A 9,015-nucleotide genomic window follows, 5' to 3' on the forward strand; every position below is an offset into this window, starting at 1 on the left:
TTACATTGTTTTATATGTATTTTACATATCTATTTCAATACAAATTTACCTTATTGTATGTCCATTTTGTATATATATTGTAATACAAATTTAAATATTTGATGTGTTTTTTGGTATATATATTTTTATAAAAAATGCGTTATTTTATGGGTATTTTGCATCTTTATTTTCATACAAATTTATATTATTTTATTAATATTCTGTGTATTTATTTTGATACGATTTTACATTATTCTATTTGTGTTTCGTATATATTTTTTCTATACATATTTACTTTATTTAATGTGTTATTGTATATATATTTCCTACAATTTTACGTTAATTTAAGTGTATTTGTTTATATATTTTCATTCAAACCTACATTATTATATGTGTATTTTGTATATAAATTTCAATACAAATTTGCCTAATTTTATGTGTATTTTGCATATCTATTTTCAAACAAATTTAAATAATTTTTGTGTGTTTTTGTATATATTTTTATACAAATTTTAGTTATTTTATTTGTATTTTTTATATATATTTTCCTACATATATACATTCTTTTATTGGAATTTTATATATTTATTCTGATACGAATTTACTTTATTTTATGTGTATTTTGTATATATATTTTTCTACGTATTTACATTATTTTATGTGTATTTTGTATATATATTTTCATAAAAATTTACTTAATTTTATTGAGTGTATTCGTATATAATTTGATACAAATTTTATACAAATTCATGTTATTTTATGTGTATTTGTATATATATTTTCATACAAATTTACATTATTTTATGTGATTTTTACATATATTTCATTACAAATTTACATTATTTTATGTTTATATTGTATATTTATTTCATTCAATTTCAAATTATTTTATGTGTATATTTGTATTTGTATAGATTTTTATAGAAATATATATACAAAATACACATGAAATGATGTAAATACGTATAAAAAAATGAATACAAAATACACATAAAATAATGTAAAATCGTATCAAAATAAATAAACAAAACACCAATAAAAGAATGTGTATTTGTATAAATATAAATATACAAAATACTCATAAAATATCATAAATTTGTATAAAACTATATACAAAAATACTCAGAAGTCATTAAATTTGTATGAAAATAGATATACAAAATACGGCTAAAATAAGCTAAATTTGAATTGAAATGTATATACAAAATACATAAAATAATGTAAATTTGTATCAAAATATTTATACAAATACATATATTAGCGTAGATTTGTTTAAAAATATATAAACAAAATACACATTAAGTAATGTAAATACGTATAAAAAATATGTACAAAATACACAAATAATCATGTAATTCGTATCAAAATAAACAAAATAGCAATAAAATAATGTAAATTTGTATGAGAAAAAATATACAAATAACGCAAATTTCTATAAAAATATATGTACAAAAATGCACATAAAATAAAATAAATTTGCATAAAAATATATGTACAAATCACACATTAAATAATGTAAATGCGTGCATAAAATAACCTAAATTTGTATAAAACTATATACAAAAATACACAAAAATAATTTAAATTTCTATGAAAAGAAATATACAAAATACACTTAAAGTTAGGTAAATTTGTATTGAAATACATATATAAAATACACATCAAATAATGTAATTTTGAATGAAAATATATAAACAAATACACTTAAAATAACGTATATTTGTATAAAATATATATGCAAGATACACAGTAAATAATGTAAATGTGTATAAAAAAATATATACAAAAAACAAATAGAATAATGTAAAATCGTATCAAAATAAATACACAGAATATCAATAAAATAATGTAAATTTGTATGAAAATAAAGATGCAAAATTCCCAAAAAATATCGCATTTTTTATAAAAAAATATATACCAAAATACACATAAAATATATAAATTTGTATTGAAATAAATATACAAAATGCATATACAGTAAGGTAAATTTGTATTGAAAGATATATTCAAAAATACATATAAAACAATGTAAATTTGTTTCAAAATATATATACGAATACACATAAAATAAAGTAGATTTCTATAGAAATATATATACAAAATACATATGAAATTATGTAAATACGTATAAAAATATATATACAAAATACATATTAAATATTGTAAATTCGTTTCAAAATAAATAAACAAAATATCATGAAAAGAATGTGTATTTGTATGAAAATAGATAATAGATAATAAATTTGTATAAAATATATATGCAAGATACACATTAAATAATGTAAATATGTATAAAAAAGCATATACAAAAAACAAATAGAATAATGTAAAATCGTATCAAAATAAATACACCGAATATTAATAAAATAATGTAAATTTGTATGAAAATAAAGATGCAAAATTCCCATAAAATAGCGCATTTCTTATAAAAATATATATACCAAAATACACATAAAATATTTAAATTTGTATTGAAATAAATATACAAAATGCACATACAATAAGGAAAATTTGCATTGAAAGAGATATGCAAAAATACATATAAAACAAAGTAAATTTGTTTCAATATATATATACGAATACAAATAAAATAACGTAGATCTCTATAAAAATATATATACAAAATACACATAAAATCAAGAAAATACGTATAAAAAAATGTATACAAAATACACATAAAATAATGTAAATTTGAATTAAAATAAATAAACAAAATACCAATAAAAGAATGTGTATTTGGATAAATATAAATATACAAAATACACATACAAAATAAACATAAAATAAGGTAGATTTGTAATAAAATATATGTACAAAATACACATAAAAATTTACATTATTTTATTGTGTGTATTCGTATTTATTTTATTCAAATTCATATTATTTTATTTGTATTTGTATATATATTTTCATTACAAATTTACCTTATTTTATGATTATTTTGTATATATATTTCATTCAATCGTAAATTATGTGTATATTTGTATTTGTATTTAGGTAATTTTATGTGTATTTTCTATATATATTTTCATCCAAAATTACATTATTTTATAGGTATTTTCTTAATTTAATTCGAAACGAATTTAGATTTTTTCATATGTATTTTGTATACATATTTTTATACTCATTTACATTATCTAATGTGTGTTTTGTGTAGATATTTTTTATGCAAATTTACTTAATATTATGTGCATTTTTGTACATATATTTTTATAGAAATTTGCGTTATTTTATGAGTATTTTGTATATGTTTTCTCATACAAAATTACATTATTTTATTAGTATTTTATTCATTTATTTTGATAAGAATTACATGCTTATATGTGTATTTTGTACATATTTTTTTATATGTATTTACATTATTTAATGTGTATTTTGTTTATATATTTTTTTAAAAATTTACGTTATTATATGTGTATTTGTATAAATATTTTCATACAAATTTACATTGTTTTATGTATTTTGCATATATATTTCAATTCAAAATTAGCTTATTTATGTGTATTTTGTATATCTATTTTCACACAAATTTAATTACTTTTGTGTATTTTTGCAAATAGTTTTATATAAATTTACATTATTTTATGTGTATTTTGTATATTTATATTTATACAAATACACATTCTTTTATTAGTATTTTGTTTATTTATTTTGATACGAGTTTACATTATTTTATGTGTATTTTGTATACCTTTTTTTATACGTATTTACTTCATTTTATGTGTATTTCGTATATATATTTTCATAGAAATCTACGTTATTTTATGTGTATTCGTATATATATTTTGAAACAAATTTACATTGTTTTATATGTATTGTGCATATCTATTTCAATACAAATTTACCTTATTGTATGTGCATTTTGTATATTTATTTTAATACAAAGTCAAATATTTTATGTGTGTCTTGGTATATATATTTTTATAAAAAATGCGTTATTTTATGGGTATTTTGCATCTTAATTTTCATACAAATTTACATTATTTTATTAATATTCTGTGTATTTATTTTGATACGATTTTACATTATTCTATTTGTGTTTTGTATATATTTTTTTATACATATTTACATTATTTAATGTGTATTTTGTATATATATTTTATACAAATTTACGTTACTTTAAGTGTATTTGTTTATATATTTTCATTCAAATTTACATTATTTTATGTGTATTTTGTAAATGTATTTCAATACAATTTTACCTAATTTTATGTGTATTTTGTATATTTATTTTCATTTAAACTTTAATTATTTTTGTGTATTTTTGTATATAGTTTTATACAAATTTAGGTGATTTTATGTGTATATTGTATATCTATTTTCATACAAATACATATACTTTTATTGATATTTTGTTTATTTATTTTGACGCGATTTTACATTATTTATTGTATTTTTATATATATATATATATATATATATATATATATATATATATATATATATATATATATATATATATATATATATATATATATATATATATATATATATATATATATATTTATATGAAAATAGATATACAAAATACATGCAAAATACATATAAAATAAAGCATATTTTTATAAAAATACATATACACAAATACACATAGAATAATTAAATTTGTATTAAAATTAATATAAAAAATGCATATACAATAAGGTAGATTTGTATTGAAAAAATACAAAATACATATAAAACAGTGTAAATCTGTTTCAAAATCTATATACGAATACACATAAATGCACCTAGATTTCTATATAAATGTATATACAAAATACACCCCCAATGATGTAAACACCTATAAAAAAAAATATATATATATATATATATATATATATATATATATATATATATATATATATATATATATATATATATATATATATATATATATATATATAAATTTAATTACTTTTGTGAATTTTTACATATAGTTTTATATAAACACGTTATTTTATGTAGTTTTTGTATAATTATATTTATACAAATACACATTCTTTTATTGGTATTTTGTTTATTTATTTTGATACGAATTTACATTATTTTATTTGTATTTTGTATACATTTTTATATACGTATTTACGTAATTTTATGTGTATTTTATATATATATTTTTTTTAGAAATCTACGTTATTTTATATGTATTCGTATATATATTTTGAAACAAATTTACATTGTTTTATATGTATTTTGCATATCTATTTCAATACAAATTTACCTTATTGTATGTGCATTTTGTATATTTATTTTAATACGAATTAAATTATTTTATGTGTATTTTTGTATATATATTTTTATGCAAATATGCGTTATTATATGGGTATTTTGCATATTTTTTTCATACAAATTTACATTATTTTATTAATATTCTGTTTATTTATTTTGATACGATTTTACATTATTATATTTGTGTTTTTTATATATATATATATATATATATATATATATATATATATATATATATATATATATATATATATATATATATATATATATATATTACAATAAATATACAAAATGCACATACAATAAGGTAAATTTGTATTGAAATAGATATGCAAAATACATATAAAACAATGTAAATATGTTTCAAAATATATATACGAATACACATAAAATAACGTAGATTTCTATAAAAATATATATACAAAATACACATAAAATTAAGTAAATACGTATAAGAAAATGTATACAAAATACACATAAAATAATGTAAATTCGTATCAAAATAAATAAACAAAATACCAATAAAAGAATGTGTATTTGTATAAATATAAATATACAAAATACACATAAAATAACGTAAAATTGTATAAAACTATATAAAAAATAAACAAAAATAATTTAATTTGTATGAAAATAGATATACAAAAGACACATAAAATGAGCTAAATTTGTATTGAAATAAATATACAAAATACATAAAATAATGTAAATTTGTATCAAAATATTTATTCAAATACACATATATGTGTATTTTGTATACGTATTTCAACACAAATTTACCTAATTTTATGTGTATTTTGTATATTTATTTTCATACAAGTTTAAACTATTTTTGTGTATTTTTGTATATATTTTTATACAAATTTAGGTTATTTTATGTGTATTTTGTATATCTATTTTCATACAAATACACATTCTTTTATCGATATTTTGTTTATTTATTTTGACGCGAATTTACATTATTTAATGTGTATTTTGTATATATATTTTTATACGTAATTACATCATTTCATGTGTATTTTGTATATATATTTCTATAAAAATCTACGTTATTTTATATGTGTTCGTATATATATATATTTTGAAACAAATTGACACTGTTTTATGTGTATTTTGCATATTTTTTCAATACAAATTTACCTTATTGTATGTGCATTTTGAATATTAATTTTTATACAAATTTAATTATTCTATGTGTATTTTTGTATATGTATTTTTATAAAAATATGCTTTATTTTATGGGTATTTTGCATATTTATTTTCAGACAAATTTACATTATTTTATTGATACTCTGTGTATTTATTTTGATACGATTTTACATTATTCTATGTTTATTTTATATATATATTTTATACAAATGTATGTTATTTTATGTGTATTTGTTTTCATTTCATACAAATTTACATTATTTTGTGTGTATTTTGTACATGTATTTAAATACAAATTTAACTAATTATATGTGTATTTTGTATATCTATTTTCATACAAATTGAAATTATTTTTGTGTTTTTTTGTATATATTTTTATACAAATTTTCGCTATTTTATGTGTATTTTGTATAATTATTTTACTACAAATATACTTTCTTTTATCGGAATTTTGTTTTTTTATTTTGATACGAGTTTACATTATTTTAGGGGTATTTGGTTTATTTATTTTTATATTTGTTTACATCATTTTATATGTATTTTGCATAAATATTTTCATAGAAATTTACTCTATTTTATGAGAATCCGTATATATCTTTTGATACAAATTTACATTATTTATATGTATTTTGCATATCTATTTTAATACAAATTTACTTTATTGTATGTGCATTTTGTATATTTATTTTAATACAAATTAAATTATTTTATGTGTATTTTTGTATATATATTTTTATGCAAATATGCGTTATTATATGGGTATTTTGCATCTTTATTTTCATACAAATTTATATTATTTTATTGATATTCTGTTTATTTATTTTGATACGATTTAACATTATTCTATGTGTATTTTGTATATATATTTTTTTCTATACATATTTACATTATTATTAATGTTTATTTTGTATATATATTATATCCAAATTTACGTTGTTTTATGTGTATTTGTTAATATATTTTCATACAAATTTACATTATTATATGGGTATTTTGTATATGTATTTTAATACAAATTTACCTAATTTTATGTGTATTTTGCATATCTATTTTCAAACTAATTTAAACTATTTTTGTGTATTTTTGTATATATTTTTATACAAATTTTAGATATTTTATTTGTATTTTGTATATATATTTTTCTACAAATATACATTCTTTTATTTGAATTTTGTCTATTTATTTTGATACGAATTTACATTATTTCATGTGTATTTTGTATATGTACTTTTCTACGTATTTAAATTATTTTATGTGTATTTTGTTTATATATTTTCATAAAAATTTACGTTATTTTCTTGTGTGTATTCGTATATATTTTGATACAAATTTTTTACAAATTCATGTTATTTTATGTGTATTTGTATAAATATTTTCATACAAATTTAGATATGTATATTGTATACATTTTTTATACGTATTTACTTAATTTTATGTGTATTTTTTATATATATTTTTATAGAAATTACGTCATTTTGTGTATTCGTATATATATTTTTAAACAAATTTACATAGTTTTATATTTATTTTGCATATCTATTTCAATACAAACTTACTTTAATGAATATGCATTTTGTATATTTATTTTAATACAAATTTAAATATTTAATGTGTATTTTGGTATATATATATATTTTCTAAAAATATCCTTATTTTATGGGTATTTGGATCTTTATTTTCATACAATTTTACATTATTTTATTAATATTCTGTGTATTTATTTTGATACGATTTTACCCTATTCTATTTTTGTTTTGTATATATTTTTTTCATTCATATTTGCATTATTTAATGTGAATTATGTATATGTATTTTATACAAATTTAAGTTATTTAAAGTGTATTTGTTTATATATTTTCAATCAAATTTACATTATTTTATGTGTATTTTGTATATGTATTTTAATACAAATTTACCTAATTTTATGTGTATTTTGTATATTTATTTTCATACAAATTTAAATTATTTTTTGTGTATTTTTGTATGTATTTATATATATATTTTTTATAGAAAACTACGTTTTTTTTATGTGTATTCGTATATATATTTTGAAATAAATTTACCTTGTTTTATGTGTGTTTTGCATCTCTATTTCAATACAAATTTACCATATTGTTTGTTCATTTTGTATATTAATTTTGAAACAAATTTAATTATTCTCTGTGTATTTTTGTATATGTATTTTTATAAAAAAAAAATGCTTTATTTTATAGGTATTTTGCATCTTTATTTTCATACAAATTTACATTATTTTATTGACATTCTGTGTATTTATTTTGATACAATTTTACATTATTCGATGTGTATTTTGTATATATATTTTATAAAAATGTAAGCTAAATTTGAATTGAAATATATATATACAAAATACATAAAATAATGTAAATTTGTATCAAAATATTTATACAAATACACATATAATAACGTAATTTTTTTTTTAAATATATAAACAAAATACACATTAAAAAATGTAAATACGTATAAAAAAATATGTACAAAATACACATATAATCATGTAATTCGTATCAAAATAAATAAACAAAATACCAATAAAATAATGTAAATTTGTGTGAGAAAACATATACAAAATACACATAAAATAACGCAAATTTCTATAAAAATATATGTACAAAAATGCACATAAAATAAAGTAAATTTGCATAAAAATATATATAC

The sequence above is a fragment of the Eriocheir sinensis genome, unplaced genomic scaffold (genome assembly GCF_024679095.1).
Source record: "Eriocheir sinensis breed Jianghai 21 unplaced genomic scaffold, ASM2467909v1 Scaffold904, whole genome shotgun sequence".
In the NCBI taxonomy this organism is placed as follows: domain Eukaryota; kingdom Metazoa; phylum Arthropoda; class Malacostraca; order Decapoda; family Varunidae; genus Eriocheir; species Eriocheir sinensis.